Genomic DNA, 20,272 nt, shown 5'->3' with positions numbered 1-20,272 from the left:
ACATGTGAGATTGGCTTGTGTTAAAGAGGGTTAGTGGGACTAAGTGTTGCCGGCCTTGCATATCAAATTATACCTCACTGATCGAAGGTAGTGGGGTGCTGTGGTCGCTGCCACGGACTTGGGGTGACTGCCATTCAGGACTCAGGACACAGTTACACATGTGGGATTGGCTTGTGTTGAACAGAGTTATTGGCCCCACGTGTCGCCGCCGTTGCATATGGAAATAAGCCTAACTAATCAGAGGGAGTGTGTTGCTGTGGTCGCTGCCATGGACTTGGGGTCAATGCCATTCAGGACTCAGGACACAGTTCCACATGTGGGATTGTTCGGCTTGTGTTGAACAGGGTTATTGGCACCACGTGTCGCCGCCGTTGCATATGGAAATATGCCTCACTGATCGAAGGGAGTATGGTGCTGTGGTTGTCTCACGGAGTTAGGGTCACTATCATTCAGGACTTAGGACACAGTTCCACATGTGGGATCGGCTTGTGTTGAAGACGGTTAGTGGCACCATTTGTTGCCAGTCTTCCACAGAGTAGGCTAGAGGTAGCGGTGAGCAAGAGCCACATGCATACGTTGGTGGCCCTACCAGCCTGCGTAGTGCAGGTTCAGTGGCACCACTTGTCGCCGGCCTTCAATATGGAAATACCCCTCACAGATCGAAGAGAGTCTGGTGCTGTGGTCGCTGCAATTCAGGACTCAGGACACACTTACACATGTGGGATCGGCTTGTGTTAAAGACGGTTAGTGGTACCATTTATTGCCGGTCGCCCACAGTGTAGGGCAGAGATAGCGGTGAGCTAGGGTCCACAGCCACATGTGCACGTTGGTGACCCAAACAAACCTTGCGTAGTACAGGTTTAGTGGCAGCACGTGTCACCGGTCTTCCATGTGGGTATACCCCTCGGTGATCAAGGGAGTGTGGTGCTGTGGTCGCTGCCATTGAGGACTCAGGACACAGTTACACATGTGGGATCGGCTTGTGTTGAGCAGGGTTAGTTGGCACCACGTGTCACCGGTCTTCCACAGTGTAGCCCGGAGGCAGCGGTCAGCAAAGGCCCACAGGCAGGTGACGTTGACTTGAGCTGCACCGATTGGGAGCATGTGGTCTTCTTAACCCATTATACTGTCTTACACAATTTGCGTCGCTTCTAATCTTGAATTGTGAAACGTGTAACCCCAGTGTAGGGCGGAGGCAGCGGTCAGGATGGGCGCACAGCTACGTAGTGATGATTTATGGTGCAGTGAGTTAGTAGCACCTAAAGCACACAGCGTGTGCACACCGTGCGATGATGCGCGGTCTGGGCAGGCCGCACTGGAAGCAAAGTGTCTTGCGAACTGGACTGCGACATCTGCAATCGCCACTGCATCTGAATTGTGAGCGCTGCTGTCCACAGTGTAGATCGAAGGCAGTAGTCGGTACAGACATATGTCTGTGGTGCTATGCCGCTGGGTTCACAGGGGGCCTGTGCCGAGGAGGCCCGCGGTTCCAGGGTGAGGGTTGCCACTGTGACAGACTCATTGGTCTTCCCTCAAGTGAACCACGCCTAGGGCCTGGCCTATTTATTCATACTGCTACGCTGGAGTGGTGTACATTGGAGCAGCCCACTCCGCTTCCGCTTCCAGGGGGGGACAACACAGCTACATGACCGAGATCTTCCCCACTGCCTGAGGTAACATGGTTGCGTCCACTGTGCACTACACTACAAGTATCAACAGGATATCTCCACATGGAGAGGTTTGTGCTTTGCATAGTGAGGTCTGTGCAGCACATCAGCATTACACTTGGCATTGTGTGCTTTATTGTTCAAGGGTGACTTGCCTCCTTCATATATAGTTGGTTGCCACATCTCCCAACATTCAGCTATTGTGTGGCTGAGGGGCATGGTGTTTTGGGAAGGTCCGTTGTCCTGTTTTGCGCTGCCTTGGTGGTAGTAGGGGGGGTGTTACGGGGTGGAGGTTCTGGTGGTGGTGGCGCTTGGTGTTGTGGTCTTGTTGTGGGTCAGACCTGCATGATCAGTAGCTGTATCACGTGTTGGTGTTTAGATGTGTCTGTGAGTTGGATCCAATTCATGGAGTAGATAGTCAACCTCCTTACACCAGTTAAAGGTTGATGTTAATTTGCTACTGCTAACTCGGCTTATCGCCTGCTTTTTGGATCGCATTGCAGATTTGGCTGGTTGTTGAAAATATGGGGCAGTGGTGTTTTCCTGTTTTTTTTTGCACGGAACGCCTACTTTGCATTTCATTATTGTTAGTTGTGGCTCTCGTTTGTGGCAATTTTGTTGGCGTAAGGTATCGATGGAAGAGTGGTGAGATTTGAAGTTTTCACCAAGTTGAGAATGGGTTGATAATTAAAAAAAAAAGAAAAAATAGGTTTAATGAGCATTATAATTAGAAATTAGCATTTAAAAAACCTTTGAAATTCACAGAAAAAAACATAGGTTTAAGACACGTTATAGTCAGAAATTAGCATTTAAAAAACCTTTGAAATTCACAGAAAAAACCATAGGTTTCAGGCATGTTATAGTTAGAAATTAGCATTTAAAAAACCTTAGAAATTCACAGAAAAAAACATAGGTTTCAGGGACATTATAGTTAGGAATTAGCATTTAAAAAACCTTAGAAATTAACTGAAAAAAACATCGGTTTCAGGGATGTTATAGCTAGTTGGACATTTCAATCATAGAAAACCATAGAAATTCCCCTGTTATAGTTAGTTGAGCTAACTATAACTCACGCACCCGCAATGCACTGCTGATGACGTCACATATTACATCATTCATGACATGGTCGGTGACATCACTGATGACATCTCAAATGACATCACTGATGACATCACTGATGATATCATCCAAGTCAAAATCTGATGCACCTTATCAGACCCTAATATAACACTTGATACACTCACTCTAAAATACAGACTATAATGTTTGAAACCATGAACACACCAATAGCAGTTAGTGCATATCTACTTTTTAATTTGTAGGTCTACACACATCCATTCATTCACCCATAGATTCAGTGATGTCATCAGTGATGTCACTGACCATGTCATGAATGATGTAATATGTGACGTCATCAGCAGTGCATTGCGGGGGCGTGAGTTATAGTTAGCTCAACTAACTATAACTATAACAGGGGAATTTCTATGGTTTTCTATGAGTGAAATGTCCAACTAACTATAACATCCCTGAAACCTATGGCTTTTTCAGTGAATTTCAAAGGTTTTTTAAATGCTAATTCCTAACTATAACGTCCCTGAAACCTATGTTTTTTCCTGTGAAAAAAACAAAACAAATATATATATATATATATATGTCATTGTCTGTGGATGCGGACTATGGTACATAGGAAGTACTATCTGCCCTCTGAAGAAAAGAATCTTGGAACATCTGAGGGCAGTACAAAATGATGATACAAACTATGCTATTGTGAAACATCTCAAGATTCACAAAGAGAACATGAAACAGACCATAAAATACTTCGGATTAACAACAGTCCCGAAAAACGAACGTGGAGGAAACAGAACACTGAAACTAAGAAGATTGGAAAGCAAGATGATCATACGCTTTAAGACGAAGGCCCCTTTTGGCCTCAACGGCGATGAAGAATTACACAGCCATCTATGAGCCTACTGTACGACATGAACTGACACTGGACTAATGATGAAGGGGCAATAACTTGAACCACCCACATCTGCAAGCATCTAAACATAACATGGCCACATGGGCACTAAGCCTAAACTCGGCGGATAAAAATGCACTAAGCGATTATTTTGACATTAAATATTTGAACCAAGGAATAAAATATACGACATGCCAATGTAACATAATATAATATATGTGGACTCACCATTTACATGGACACAATGTAAATATTCAGATGATGCAGATGTAATCAAATCCCCAAAATGAGACACTGCAATAACATCAACATATCGCAAACATGTTAAAGGATATATGTGAATAGAAACTACAACTCCCATAATTCCTCCTAATGGCTAATATGGGTATCACTATAAATAAAGAACATTGAAAAAGGACTCACATACCGTGAGCAAGACCGATTGTGGTTGAAACGCGTTGGTGGTGGAGTTGGTGAGAACTTGCACGAAAAGAATAAAATCCGAAATCATATAACTTCCTTGGTGTGCAGTGTTTCCTTCTTTGAGGAAATTGGTGAAAAATTGAATCGAGGACTGGCCGTCCTCGACACTGGCACCCGCTATGCGATAGCGCGCTCTCCCTTGGGGCCGTTTGACGAGTCGACATTGTGAAGTGAGAGGCGCCCGACATTGGAAATCCAGTGAAGCGGTGACGACATACGAGACTCGGGAACTGTTCTAGACGAGTCTCGTTATTGATTTGGAGTCAGTGGCTGTACTGGGAAACCCAGTACATCAACAGCACAATCAGTCAAGTCATCACACTGTGATTATACAGCGAGACGAACGCTGTGACAAAATAATAGGAGGAGCTGTTTGAAGTCCCGTCTGCGGTGTGGAGTATCCAACGGATCGGAGTCGGAGGACCCCGCTACGACGGAAAAACACTCAGGTAGGCGGCTTCTTCTTTTCTCTCCCCTATTGAATTGTGAATGTCGTAGCCTGCATCGTCAGGATATCAATACCTGAACAGATGCAAAGGAAGTTAAAGGAACAGTGCACACCAGTAAACTTGTGAACCACCCAATGTGAGTCTCGGCGGATAATTATATCACTTATCAACATGGAAGCGAGAGCGGCGAAACGCATGCAACGAGCGGAAACCATGTTTGTAAGAGCAGGCACAATAACACAGAAGGAAATAATTAGTGACAAGGACATCAGTCAGAGTAAGAATCTCAAACAACTATTCATTCAGCTTGAGAGACTATTGAAGAAAGAAATCACTAAAAGCTGGGAAGTGATTACGCTAGAGAAATATATCGAGTGTGATCGAATACCAAGAGGACTGAGAATTTTCACGCTCCCCAATCACCCTGACACCAAGCCTGAGATGCTAGAAGAATGGGGGAAAAACAGCATGCAGTGTTCAAAGAACATGGTATTGATTGTAATCAAGTACGCCAAGAAAGATATAGAGGAGCTACATGAAAATATCAGCAAAATCGAATCACAGATTACCAGTCTCAATCAAGAGGAAGAAAGTAAACAACTACGTAAAGATATGGAGAAAAACCTGGATAGACATGAAAACGAGGTAGAACAACGAAAGCAGAGGAAGTTCAGAAGAGATCAATTAGATTATGAAACAGGAGCAATTCTAACTTTTGCTCGAAGATTTGAAGTCTTGAAAGAACAAATGGGGAAGAATTCAAAAGCAGCACTGAACATACCAGTAACAAGCGGATCAGAATCAGAATTAAGTGAGGAAGAAAGAACAACAAGAACAGGACACTTTACTTTTTTAGAGGAGATGAAGCTGATGTACATCGATCAAAAGAACCCGAGGGGCCAAGGAAGAGGACGAGGCCGAGGCCGAGGGAGAGGAAGAACTTATCACCAATCTTCAAAAGAAGGAGAAAAACGAGAAGAGGGGGCGGAACAACCAAAAAGTTACCCCCTACGCAATCGTTTGAAGAAATGAAACAATCAACAAGAACAAAAGTGAATCTAATCGTGAATCTTTCTGATTATAAATTGAACTCCCACGAACGTAACGTACTCAACAAAGGATTAAGCTTCTGCCCAGAACAACATCACAATCATGTAGACACGAGAATCGATATCTACAAATTTGTGAGGAAATTAAAACTTGCAAAGTTTTTTAGTAAATTCCCGAATACAACAACAAAAAAAAAGCTATCACGAAGAAAGGAGCACCTGAGAGTAGTGACCTTACAATTGAAGATATACCTGTCCTGGTTACTGCGTACGAACTAATGACAAACAATGATGAAGTAACTGAATCTCAAGCCCTACAACAGCTACAAACATGTACGGACAAAATAGAACCTACTGCTTTCAAATCCAAATCTAAATTTTGCCCTGTGCTTAGTCCTGGCAATAGAATCGATACCTTTCATGATCTAGTGGTTGGAGATCTAGAAACACTGACTAAAACAAACAACAACCACAAGAGAAAAAATCTAAATAAAATGGAGAGACTTGCAATTGACACTTTGATGAAAAATGACAAAATTATAATCAAACCGGCAGACAAGGGGGGCAATGTAGTCATTCAGAACAAAAGTGACTACATCAAAGAGGCTAAAAGACAACTGGATGATCATAAGAACTATGTCAAATTAACCAATAATCCACTCAATGATTTAACATTAAATCTAGGATTAAAAATTAAGAAATGGCAGGAGGAGGGTTTATTGACATCAGAAGAATCCCTCTTTCTAAGCAATGACAGTCCAGTGATGCCCACAATGTATTTCTTACCGAAAATACACAAAACTTTAATCAATCCCCCAGCCAGGCCCATAATGTCGAGCTGCAACTCACTCTATGAAAACATCTCTGACTATGTGGACTTTTTCTTGGCACTACTAGTTACCAACTTAACATCTTATATAAAAGACACGGGGGATTTTTTAAGAATCCTGAGTGATCTTGGCTGGCACAAAGGATACTATCTCGTAACAATCGACGTAGTATCATTGTATACTTCCATCAAACATAGCGTTGGATTACAAGCTGTTGAGTATTTTTTGAAACAACGTAGCATACGACAATCCAAACATACAACAATGCTCATGGAAATGATCGAACTTTGTCTCTACAACAATATCTTCATTTTTGATGGCCAAATATACTCCCAGCAGTGTGGCACTGCTATGGGAGTTTCATTTTCTCCTAGCTACGCCAATCTCACAATGGGGTGGTGGGAGAAGCTGATAACCTGGGATGAGAAAAATGAAACATATACTTCCAAAACAGAACTATGGTTACGTTACATCGACGACCTTTTCCTCATTTGGAGTGGCAGTCTGAGTGAATTTGAAGAATACATGAACATTCTGAACACAAATAAAATTGGTCTACAATTCACTCATAACATCAGCGATCAAGAAATTCAGATCTTAGATGTAACGATTTACATAGAAAATGAAGAAATCAAGACGAGACTATACAGAAAACCAACAGCAACCAACAGCATTCTACACGGTGAAAGTTTTCATCCTCCACAATTAAAGAAGAGTATTCCGTACGGAGAATTCTTGCGTATGAGACGCAACTGCTCAGATGACTTGGAAATGGAAAGAACTTACGAAGAAACAGCAATGAGATTCCAGCAAAGAGGATATAATGAGAAAGACATAAGACTGGGTCAAGCAAGAGCAAGAGCAATTCCCAGAGCACAGACTTTGAAACATACAAAAGAACCACAAGAAGAGAATGCCACGATCCGAGTAATCCTTACATACAGCAAAGAAAACTACCAAATAATAGACATCCTAAAAAGACACTGGGATATCTTGAGAAAGGATCCAGACATTGGTCCAAAAATTGGCAACTATCCAAATGTCTCATATCGGAAAGCACCCTCCTTAAAAGACAAACTGGTCAAGAGCCATATGATGACTACCAGCAAATCCAAGAACTGGCTGGAGACCAAACAAACAGGCTTTGTACGTTGCAATACGTGCAAAGCATGCAAACATGGCATGAATATGAAGGAAACAGTGGATTTCATTGGTAATAAATTTAACATCTCTGAAAGGATCACCTGTGAATCCACATATGTAGTGTATGTCATTGTCTGTGGATGCGGACTATGGTACATAGGAAGTACTATCTGCCCTCTGAAGAAAAGAATCTTGGAACATCTGAGGGCAGTACAAAATGATGATACAAACTATGCTATTGTGAAACATCTCAAGATTCACAAAGAGAACATGAAACAGACCATAAAATACTTCGGATTAACAACAGTCCCGAAAAACGAACGTGGAGGAAACAGAACACTGAAACTAAGAAGATTGGAAAGCAAGATGATCATACGCTTTAAGACGAAGGCCCCTTTTGGCCTCAACGGCGATGAAGAATTACACAGCCATCTATGAGCCTACTGTACGACATGAACTGACACTGGACTAATGATGAAGGGGCAATAACTTGAACCACCCACATCTGCAAGCATCTAAACATAACATGGCCACATGGGCACTAAGCCTAAACTCGGCTGATAAAAATGCACTAAGCGATTATTTTGGCATTAAATATTTGAACCAAGGAATAAAATATACGACATGCCAATGTAACATAATATAATATATGTGGACTCACCATTTACATGGACACAATGTAAATATTCAGATGATGCAAATGTAATCAAATCCCCAAAATGAGACACTGCAATAACATCAACATATCGCAAACATGTTAAAGGATATATGTGAATAGAAACTACAACTCCCATAATTCCTCCTAATGGCTAATATGGGTATCACTATAAATAAAGAACATTGAAAAAGGACTCACATACCGTGAGCAAGACCGATTGTGGTTGAAACGCGTTGGTGGTGGAGTTGGTGAGAACTTGCACGAAAAGAATAAAATCCGAAATCATATAACTTCCTTGGTGTGCAGTGTTTCCTTCTTTGAGGAAATTGGTGAAAAATTGAATCGAGGACTGGCCCGTCCTCGACACTGGCACCCGCTATGCGATAGCGCGCTCTCCCTTGGGGCCGTTTGACGAGTCGGCCATATATATATATATATATATATATATATATATATATACTATTAGTGATATACTTTTTTGGGTTTCAAAGTTTTATTTTTAATTTTTATTTTATACATTTTTTAATGTACTGCATTTGATTACTAACATTTTTATGTTTTATATTTATATATATGTGTGTGTGCATTTTTGTAGGTGTAAATTAAAAAACATTAATATAATGTTAAATATATATTTTAGTATTAGTGGTACATTATGTATATAAATATACACACTGATATGTGTGTGCGCGCACATTTATATATTTATATATAGTATTAAGCATTATTGATATTTATTTAATTTATATTATATTTATATTGATGTTATATAATATATATATATATATATATATATATATATATATATGAAATTCCCGCGCCCGCGTTATACTTACTTCAGATAACTATAACTCGCGCGCCCGCAATCCTGTGCTCATGACGTCACATATTACATCACTCATGAAATGGTCAGTGGCATCACCCTTGACATCACAGATGACATCATCCTTGTGATAGAGTGGCGGTTGCGCGAGTTATAGTTATCTGAAGTAACTATAACGCGGGAATTTCATTGGTTTTTTACGAGTGAAATATCCACCTAACTATAACATGTGTGAAACCTATGGTTTTTTAAGTGAATATATATATATATATATATATATATATATATATATATATATATATATATATATATATATATATATATATATATATGGTTTCCAAAGTCCTTCAGAATGCCCAATGATATAAGCAGCAGGAACAGACCACTCCGTGGCTATAAGGTACAGTGCTTTATTTTTCATACGACAGCATGACGCGTTTCGACCGGAGAACCGGTCTTGATCACATGACATGTACAAGGGTCATAGAGTTTAAATAGCAGTGAGTGCCACCAAAACTACCAACCATGTAATAGAAGTAGAAAACATACTATTAGCTAAAATCATTTGCAGGTCGAGTTAGTAATATTGAGAAAGAAATATAATCCATGCCATCAATCATGAACCAAACAGGCTAGAACAATAAATATAAAATACAATAATTAAAATGTTGAATTAATGTATTGAACCCCTATAATCAGTAAAAGCGGGAGAACATTAAAAGATATTATTTAAGTAAATAAAGAATCCTTTAAAATAATTTATGTCACGCTGTTATAAATACTGAAAAAAGAATAATAATCGGGGAATAAAAGGCTCTTGGGCAAGTGCCCCTAGACTGTTTGTAAAACAATGGTTACATGGAAAACAACTCAGACCTGGAAACCAAAATTGGTTGTCAGTTGGACGAATAGCAGCAAATTCACATAAAAAATATACAGTGAGTAAAATAGTGCAGATGCCTACAAGCAAGAAAGAGTTAAAATAACAGAATAACAATATTAACCTGAGCTCTACATTGTGAGAATAATTAATGCAATATAATGTGGGAATAGTCCAGATACCAGAAAATAGGAAGAATGAATTCATTAATGTAAACATTGGCGAGTGCAAAAAATTACAGAATAAATACTCTAAAATGAATAGAGTAGTGAATAATCCTAATGAGAGACATAAGAAACTGGACAAATACCTGCAATAAATCTTAGGCAAAAAAGTATTGGAGACAATAGTGGAATAACATCAAGACCATAAAGATCACCAGCTATGAGGATAACATAATCAAAAGCACCCCACCAGCATCAGTCTAAAAACCGATAAAATCAAAAGATAAAACCAGTTAAAACGACACACATGGAGTAAAATTGATCAGGATAAGAACATAGCTGGATAAGAAAAGTAGTATAAATACTAAAATGACGTAAAATAGTATAAGAGAAGAGAATGCAAATAATGAGGGAACATCTAAAAAATCAATCAAGTATATTAATCAGTTCAAACACTTAGGTGCCGATCACGATCCGGCAAAAACCGGGTACGAACCGTCGGACGGAGCATATTCTCCGTCCGACGCGTACCCGGTCGTCAAAATATACAAACATGGAATTACGATTCGCACGGGTACACCATTACCGTACGAATCGTAAAAAAGACCGACCGAACAAAAAACACCTACCAATGCGATCCGGGAAAGCGCCGACCTGACGTCGGGACGCACGCAGCCAGCCATTCACGACCCAGGAATCACGATTCGCACCGACGTCACCCCGCACGGTGAATATTTTGCGGCAGCCAAAAACTGCCGGGAAATCAGGACGACGCGAACAAGGACCACCAGTACGCGACGGACAGACGGCGACGCGAACAAGGAGGACCAGTACGTGACGGACACACAGGACGACGCCACCAAGGAGGACCCGTACGCGACAGGACGACGCGATCAAGGAGGACCCGTACGCGACAGGACGACGCGAGCAAGGAGTACCAGTACGCGACGGACAGACATGGACCCGAACCTACGAGTCATCCCTGCCCTCATAGCAGTACACCTCCTCTACAGGTTACGACGCAGACGCCGCAGAAGGTCAGAATAACTAAGGGAGGGGGGAAAGTGGGGTGGGGTGGGGGTGGCACGACCAGGGCAGGCCACAAAACAACCACATGAGTGACACACTACACATGGCCTGGACATACCTGACTCCCATGCCCTGGTCACCACGAGGGGGTGGGGGCGTGTCCTGATAAGCCAGCGACCGCCACAACGGAAGTCCGTCACCACGCGAACCGGCAACACAACCAGACAGGTACGTCCCGTACCCACGCCTGAAGAGCGTGGGTACGAGTCGGACCACGCCCACACACGTCACCCCAACAATGGCGGGACGGATCGCACCCACGTGGCAAAGGCCTGGGTACGGGCCGCACAAACATCACATAGCATGGGGACGGATATGTACGGACCCTACCCCTACCCCGTATGCAAGGAGCGTACCCCCCAGCCCAACAGTGCAAGTACGACCCGTACCCCCACCCGCGGACGTACGGAGCGTACCCCCAGCCCAACAGTGTAAGTACGACCCGTACCCCCACCCGCGGACGCACGGAGCGTACCCCCAGCCCAACAGTGTAAGTACGACCCGTACCCCCACCCGCGGACGTACGGAGCGTACCCCCAGCCCAACAGTGTAAGTACGACCCGTACCCCCACCCGCGGACGTACGGAGCGTACCCCCAGCCCAACAGTGTAAGTACGACCCGTACCCCCACCCGCGGATGCACGGAGCGTACCCCCAGCCCAACAGTGTAAGTACGACCCGTACCCCCACCCGCGGACGTACGGAGCGTACCCCCAGCCCAACAGTGTAAGTACGACCCGTACCCCCACCCGCGGACGCACGGAGCGTACCCCCAGCCCAACAGTGTAAGTACGACCCGTACCCCCACCCGCGGACGCACGGAGCGTACCCCCAGCCCAACAGTGTAAGTACGACCCGTACCCCCACCCGCGGACGCACGGAGCGTACCCCCAGCCCAACAGTGTAAGTACGACCCGTACCCCCACCCGCGGACGCACGGAGCGTACCCCCAGCCCAACAGTGTAAGTACGACCCGTACCCCCACCCGCGGACGCACGGAGCGTACCCCCAGCCCAACAGTGTAAGTACGACCCGTACCCCCACCCGCGGACGCACGGAGCGTACCCCCAGCCCAACAGTGTAAGTACGACCCGTACCCCCACCCGCGGACGTACGGAGCGTACCCCCAGCCCAACAGTGTAAGTACGACCCGTACCCCCACCCGCGGACGCACGGAGCGTACCCCCAGCCCAACAGTGTAAGTACGACCCGTACCCCCACCCGCGGACGCACGGAGCGTACCCCCAGCCCAACAGTGTAAGTACGACCCGTACCCCCACCCGCGGACGTACGGAGCGTACCCCCACCACACCAGTGTCAGTAGACTCGTACCCTCACCTCTAATGCAGTGTGCGTAACCCCACCGTGTATGTGCCAAGCGCACATATCCAGAAATCGGAGGTGTGTGTGCAGACTCCACCCAGCAGTGCCCTGAGACAGGAGGGGTGGGTGCCCATCACTCCCAGCAGTGCCCAGAGACAGGAGGGGTGTGTGCAGAGTCCTCCCAGCAGTGCCCTGAGACAGGAGGGGTGGGTGTGGAGTCCTCCCAGCAGTGCCCTGAGACAGGAGGGGTGGGTGCAGAGTCCTCCCAGCAGTGCCCTGACACAGGAGGGGTGGGTGCAGAGTCCTCCCAGCAGTGTCCAGACCCAGGAGGGGTGGGTGCAGAGTCCTCCCAGCAGTGTCCACACCCAGGAGGGGTGTAACACATGTGTGTGATGCCACAATTACCCACATCCATACTGCCTACAAGGGAACATGTCCCCATGAACTCATGTCAACTGACTCCACACACAAGTACAGTGATCAGCAAGGATGCCACGATTGTTGCAGGTGGAGACATGGCCATGCATGCATGGCCAAAGTAGAAGGGCTCCGTCACACACACAGCTCATGTAGACACAGCTCTGCGCTAAACATTGGGAACACCCTGCAGGGAAGAAACTGGGTACACAGAGGAAGGAATACACCCTGGGACAATTGAACCATGCAGTAACTGCTGACATGACCTAAGGAAGTTAGCCAACACCTTGTGATGGCACACAGATCCTAGGGTGGCCCCAAAGAGCAGAACACTACTACAAATCCCACACACCCAAAGCCTTAAACACCACCCAAAACAATGTAGCAGCCCCACCAACACCAATACCACCATAGCAGGAGTGTGATAATGAAAAAAAAAATAAAGCTTTAATCAGCATGAGCACAATGTCCGTGGATCAACGGCAGTTCAAAGTCAACAAAGGCCATAGGGCAGTCAATTATTCCCAGCTGCATGGGGGACACAGTGGGATGTGTGTCCCCTACCTTGCCTGCACAGTCAAATGCCATCGTCTTCCATACTGGTGAGGGCATCAGGGGGGGGGGAAGCAACAGGCACCGCAGGGACATCAGGGCAAAGGGGCGGCGTTGTGGGTGCAGGGATGGAGGACTCAACCACAGGGGGTGTGTCATGGCCAAAGGCGGAGGCCAGGATGGCACTACACACCTTAGCAAGGTCCTCCAGGGAGTCCCCTGCACCCGAAGTGACCTCAGGCCCCAAGGAGGGGGGGGGTTCAGAGGGATGGGTTGCAGCGCCACCGGGGGAGGGTGGAGACAGGGGGGGAGACTCAACCACCCTGACCGAGGACTTCCTTGACCGCTTGCGTGGTGGCGTAACTGTGGGGCTCAAGGACAGAGCGGCCATGAAGGAGTCCTTGGGGGAGATGTGGCCAGGAGAGCTGAGGGGAGGGGATTTGGAGGGAGTGGATTGTGTGGAATGCGGACTCCCACTCTGGCTGCGTGTCACACGTTTGCCCCCCGACCCAGTGGGTGTGCCTATCTCACCCTGTGTGTGCGTGTCAGGAGGAGTGCGGTGGACCTTCCCTGCTGGTGTGGTGCCTGTGTCTGTTGTGGTGGGTGCATGCCGACGTCTGGGTGTACGTGGGACAGGCATGGAAGTGGGAAGTGTGGATGGGGCAGGGGTAGGTGGGGGGAGGTCGCGCTGCAGGAGACCCACTGCTGCAGTCAGTGTGGAGTCTAGGGACCTCAGCAAGTTGCGTTGGTCAGCCTGCAAAGAATGAATGCCCTCCAAGAATGCCTCGATGTTGCTGAGGGTTTTCCCGTGGGAATGGAGGACATTCAGGATCGCAGCCTGACCAACCTGCATTTGCCGCTGGATGTCCATAGACTCAGCATTGGCGGCAGCAGTGGAGACAGGGGCAGGGGGTGCGGTGCCTGGCAGGAAGGAGACATGCGGTGACCGGGCACGCTGGGAAGGGACACGAGCAAGTGGGAGGCGGTTGGTGGGAACTGAGGGGGCGGTGGCAGGTGTTGTTCCACTGTCAGCTGCTGGTGCAGCCTCCGCCAACTCTGAGACATCCTCCTCGGACCTGTCAGCTTCGTAGTCTGATGTGCCAGTCGACAGGTCCTCGGCCACACTATCCTCCGCCTCTGTCCCACTCGATGTGCCAGCCCCGATGTCACGGCTGCCACTGGTGCTCGGTCCCTCCGCCTGGTCCGTGTCCATGTCTCCCTCTGTGTCCCCCGACGATGCTGTGGGCAGGGTGGAGAGACAGAAATTAATCAGACACCTGTACACATCTGTCACATGAGTCCAATCTACATAGTCAACATTGCATAGCCTGAAGAGGCAGATCCCTAACATCTGCAAAACAAGGTACCGATGTAGGGCATGAAACACAGTTGGTTGAGCCACCATGCCACTGAAATACCATGGAGAGCATGAGACAATAGCTGATGACAGGAAACGGAGTCTGACATAGCACCCAGGCCCTGGGGACAATCCTGCACTGCCTCTGCACCACACAGCGTTTGTGAAAATACCTATGACCAGGGACAATATCCATGAACTTGAGACACATGCTGCATAGGTAATGCTGCAAACATGCCCAACATAACTCGGTCACTGCACCTTGCGTGTGTGTCCAGTAACATCACACACTGTCCAGACCCAGCAATTAGGAATCAGGATTTGACACATAGGCATTGCCCGCCCCAAGCAACCCCCACACGATGCTAATTGCTGAGACACAGGTGGCACCAACATCTCATAGTCTGGGTGATAAACACAGTGGCAGGCAAAAGGCAAGATTGGACGCAAATCAGCAAAGGTGCGCCTGTACAAATAATGAGGTACCAGTGCCCATCCTCAGATGAGTATAACAAGACACACAGGCACTGGCAACTGTGAGTATGAAGAGGGACAATCAGGTCAGGCTGCACAGTGGACACCTGTACATAATAGCACGTCTATATACATGGTGACAGGGGACAATGGCACAGAGCACAACCTACGCTGTAGACAGTGAGAGTGTCCACGTTGATGATGACACAAACAACACTGAGGATAAGGTGCCCCAGGGGACAGTATTGGGCACGCAACTACATGCTACTGAATGGCTGAATGGGAATGACTGCTACACACGTCACCATCCCTGCACTATGCGTAGCGCACACTCATGCACATCATGTCACAGGCCACTACATAGGACATGCGCGCTGTAAGGCATGACACATGAGAGACCAACTCCCATGTCTGGAGCCAGCATCAGTGCCAACTGACATGGAACCCACATGCAGTGAACTTGACAGTTCACAGGCAAGGTCCCACAACCTGTTACCCACCACTACCACCCATGATGCTACAGTCATTGTTCTCGTGGACAAAGCGCCAGCCTACATTACCTTGTGAAGGAGTGACTACACACAGACCAGGGAACACATTGCAAGGAGGGGAAGGGTGGCAGGGGCGCAGCGCTACACTTGGGCAAACTGGATGGGCACAGCACCTTTAAACCCTGCCAGTGAATGAATGCCACTGTGCCCTTACAAATGCCGGTGACACACAACAAACGCACATGTACCTACCCCCTTCCGCCTGCTGCATCGCCTGTAAGCGCCTCTCCAGGTCTGGAAAGACCACCGGCAGCACACGCCTGTGGAGGTGGGTCAGACGGCGGCGGCCGCGGTTCTTGTGGCTCTCAGGTGAGTCCCCCAGCAGGAGCCGTGCAATCCTCCGCGTCCAGCACCGGATATCCTGCCAGCGTTTCCTCACCTGGGACAGGCTCCGCCTCCGACCATCCACACGCCTCACGGCACTGACGGCGGTCAGCCAGATCTGCTCCTTGGCAGAGGCGCCTACCTGTGAGGAAGTACAAGTGACACCACATCAATACACCAGCCACATGTCACAGAGAGACATATGTGAACATAATAGCTGGTTACTACATGGCATGTAATGCAGCCAACGCATTGCACCTCTGTCATAGGGACATCATCCTCTGGTGAGGGAAAAGGCAGTACGTGCCATAGTGGGTACTCAGGTGGAATGATGGCAATGTCACAATCAATGATCAAGGCTCACACTGTGCATCACACCCACCCCTCCTGTCTCAGGGCACTGCTGGGAGGACTCCACACCCACCCCTCCTGTCTCAGGGCACTGCTGGAAGGACTCCACACCCACCCCTCCTGTCTCAGGGCACTGCTGTGAGGTATAGGCCCCCACCCCTCCTGTCTCAGGGCACTGCTGGGTGGACTCTGCACACACACCTCCTGTCTCAGGGCACTGCTGGGAGGACTCTGCACACACCCCTCCTGTCTCAGGGCACTGCTGGGTGGACTCTGCACACACACCTCCTGTCTCAGGGCACTGCTGGGAGGACTCTGCACACACCCCTCCTGTCTCAGGGCACTGCTGGGAGGACTCTGCACACACCCCTCCTGTCTCAGGGCACTGCTGGAAGGACTCCACACCCACCCCTCCTGTCTCAGGGCACTGCTGGAAGGACTCCACACCCACCCCTCCTGTCTCAGGGCACTGCTGTGAGTTATAGGCCCCCACCACTCCTGTCTCAGGGCACTGCTGGGTGGACTCTGCACACACACCTCCTGTCTCAGGGCACTGCTGGGAGGACTCTGCACACACCCCTCCTGTCTCAGGGCACTGCTGGGAGGACTCTGCACACACCCCTCCTGTCTCAGGGCACTGCTGGAAGGACTCCACACCCACCCCTCCTGTCTCAGGGCACTGCTGTGAGTTATAGGCCCCCACCACTCCTGTCTCAGGGCACTGCTGGGTGGACTCTGCACACACACCTCCTTTCTCAGGGCACTGCTGGGAGGACTCTGCACACACCCCTCCTGTCTCAGGGCACTGCTGGGAGACATCAGGCACCCCCCCCCTGGTACCCCCCCGACAGTACATGGCATGTGTGTCACACCGGGTCACAATGCCTGAAGACACAGTCACAACATAGGGACAGTCTGTGGCAGTGGCCTATGCACTCACCTGATACCCTGGTCGCCCATACAGCATGGGGTACTGTGGGAGGATCACATCCAGCAGAGCCATGTTCTCCTCCAGGGTGAATGGCTGTGTCCTCTCCACAGCCCTTGACATGTTTCCAGGGAATCAGTAGCAGCAGCTTGGTCGACAAATGCAAAGATGTGCAGGCAAGTAATCCCTCATGGGACCTGGCTGCCTTATATGTGGCCTTCTGCCCAGTCTCATGCACAGGAGTACAGAGTGATTGGTCACTCACATTTGCATCCTATGTTTCCACCAATCCCTTCAAACCTAGCAGTCTGTGGGTTCTCTATCGGTTTCATTCTCCTGCATGATGTCAGCCCCACAAACACATTGCAACAAAGTAGAAGAATTCCAACTGACTTCTGCTGTGCACCTTCCAGAACAAAATCGAAATTTGAACCTGGTCGCCATGACAACCAGCATGCATGTAGGCCTTAATACTTGTCCCCTATGTAATTAGGAGAATCACACACAGGTACGGTGCGTTTCCGGGCCCTAGGGCACCCCAAAAGCATGGCAACGGCCCGTACATGCATGCCTACGTTCAAAATCACTATGGGTCTGCACGCGTATGCGTACACGTAGTGGTACGGACCGTACACACGCATGTACGCTCACTATCACTATGGGTCTGTGTACCCGTAGTGATAGTGAGCGTACATGCGAGTGTACGGTCCGTACCACTACGTGTACGCATACGCGTGCAGAACCATAGTGATAGTGAGCGTACATGCGAGTGTACGGCCCTCTCACTATGGGTCTGCACGCGTATGCGTACTCGTTGTGGTACGGACCGTACAAATGCCTGTACGCTCACTATCACTATGGTTCTGCACGCGTATGCGTACTCGTTGTGGTACGGACCGTACAAATGCCTGTACACTCGCCATCACGATGGGTACACATACGGCAGCACTCCCACAGTGATTGGGGAACATACACAGGCCCTCTTAGCAGCAGTACGCCGGTTTGTACACATCACTGTGGTGATAGTCGACACACAGGTAGGAATAGGGCGGACATACTTGTCCATGGATGGACATACTTGTCCAGGAATGGACATCTAGGCATCGTCTGTGCATTACTACATGTGTGGGGCACAGGTGTGACAGGCTGTGATGTGGAACATGCCTCCTGAGTGGAGAAGGCACCAGATGTATGATGAGATGTGTACAGGTGTACTGTGTGAGGGTGCAATGTGTGCCAGGCATGCCCTTGACTCCTTTGACATGTGTGCATGTCGTACTGCGCACTTGGGGTGAGCGTCACTGGCATGGCACGGACACCAACACACGGAAGTGTCCCATGATGGCCGGTACAGGGGTCATGAAACCTGACTTGTCACTACCCACAGTGCACAATGTGACTATGTCATTTATGTGTCCGGGATTTACATCAGGTTGATGTTGTAGCACCCTCAAAAGCTGCAGCCGTTGCAGCAACCAACATGTGTCTGTGTGTAGATTATCATTGCACACTGTTCCGCACACCATGCCACATGTGGTGTCTGATGTGAGGTGCACATGTATGCATGGGACACGGAGTAGCGTGACAAGGCCATGTCAGCATCCTCACAAGGAATGTGTGGTGAGTCATGACATGTGCACCTTCATGGCAAGGTGTGTGGGCAGGCCTAGTGTAATGTCATGTGACCTGTGGCTCAAGTGTTCCGCTGCCAGTCTCTGCAATCAGCATCACACTTCTGCTGATGTGTGGGTGTATGTCACTTCTGTCTTGCGTCGGGCTGTTCACTTGCACTGGGACACAGCTATTCCCATGGCGTGGCATGGGGAGGTTCTCAATCACCGTGTGTGGCTGGGTCTTGGAAGGAGTGTCACCTTGCATCCATACGTGTCCTGGGCATGTAGCACATGCCTGACTCCCTATGTGGCATGTGTGTATTGGCAGATTTACATGTGCTCAGTAGACATGAGTTGTTCTCGTAGTGCACTCACTCTTCCTTGTCACTTCCAAATTACTGCAGAGCGCCTCCTGTTGCCCGAAGAATTCCAGACTTGGCCACCATGCAGGAGAATGACAGGATCCGGCTCTACCGCTTCACCCAACCGTTGATTCTGGAGCTGACGGCGAGACTGGCACCACACCTGCAACCGCAGCACAGGTATCCTACGGCACTGACACCCCAGCTGAAGGTAATGGCTGCCCTACATTTCCTTGCCACGGGTACCTTCCAATATACCATAGCTCATGTTGGTGGCATGTCCCAGAGCATGTTCAGCGGTGTGCTGCATGATTTCTTGGAGGCCATGTTGATTCACCTGGATGACTTCATCAAGTTCCCAACCCCTGAACAGATGACTGAGGTCAAGCGTGGATTCTATGCCCTGGGAGGGATGCCCCATGTCATTGGGTCCATAGATGGGACACATGTAGGTTTGGTACCACCACACGCACGGGAGGTGGCGTACCGCAATCGGAAGCACTACCACTCCATCAATGCCCTTGTGGTGTGTCTGTCCAACATGGTGATTTCACATGTCTGTGCTCGTTTTCCAGGATCAGCACACGATGCCTACATCATGAGGCGTAGCGGGATGCCTGATATGATGATGCAGCTGCGCAACGAACGTGCATGTGTTGTTGGTGGGTACAGTCTGTCTGTCCTGTATTCTGTTTGGCCGAGCAGCACTACCGCTTCGCCTGTTCTAACGATATCCATGTGCTTTCCATTTAGGGGACGCTGGCTATCCCAACATGCCTTGGCTGCTGACACCTCTCCGCAACCCCATCACGCCGGCCCAGCTCC

The sequence above is a fragment of the Triturus cristatus genome, chromosome 7 (genome assembly GCF_964204655.1).
Source record: "Triturus cristatus chromosome 7, aTriCri1.1, whole genome shotgun sequence".
Lineage (NCBI taxonomy): Eukaryota > Metazoa > Chordata > Amphibia > Caudata > Salamandridae > Triturus > Triturus cristatus.
This window is presented reverse-complemented; position numbering follows the sequence as displayed.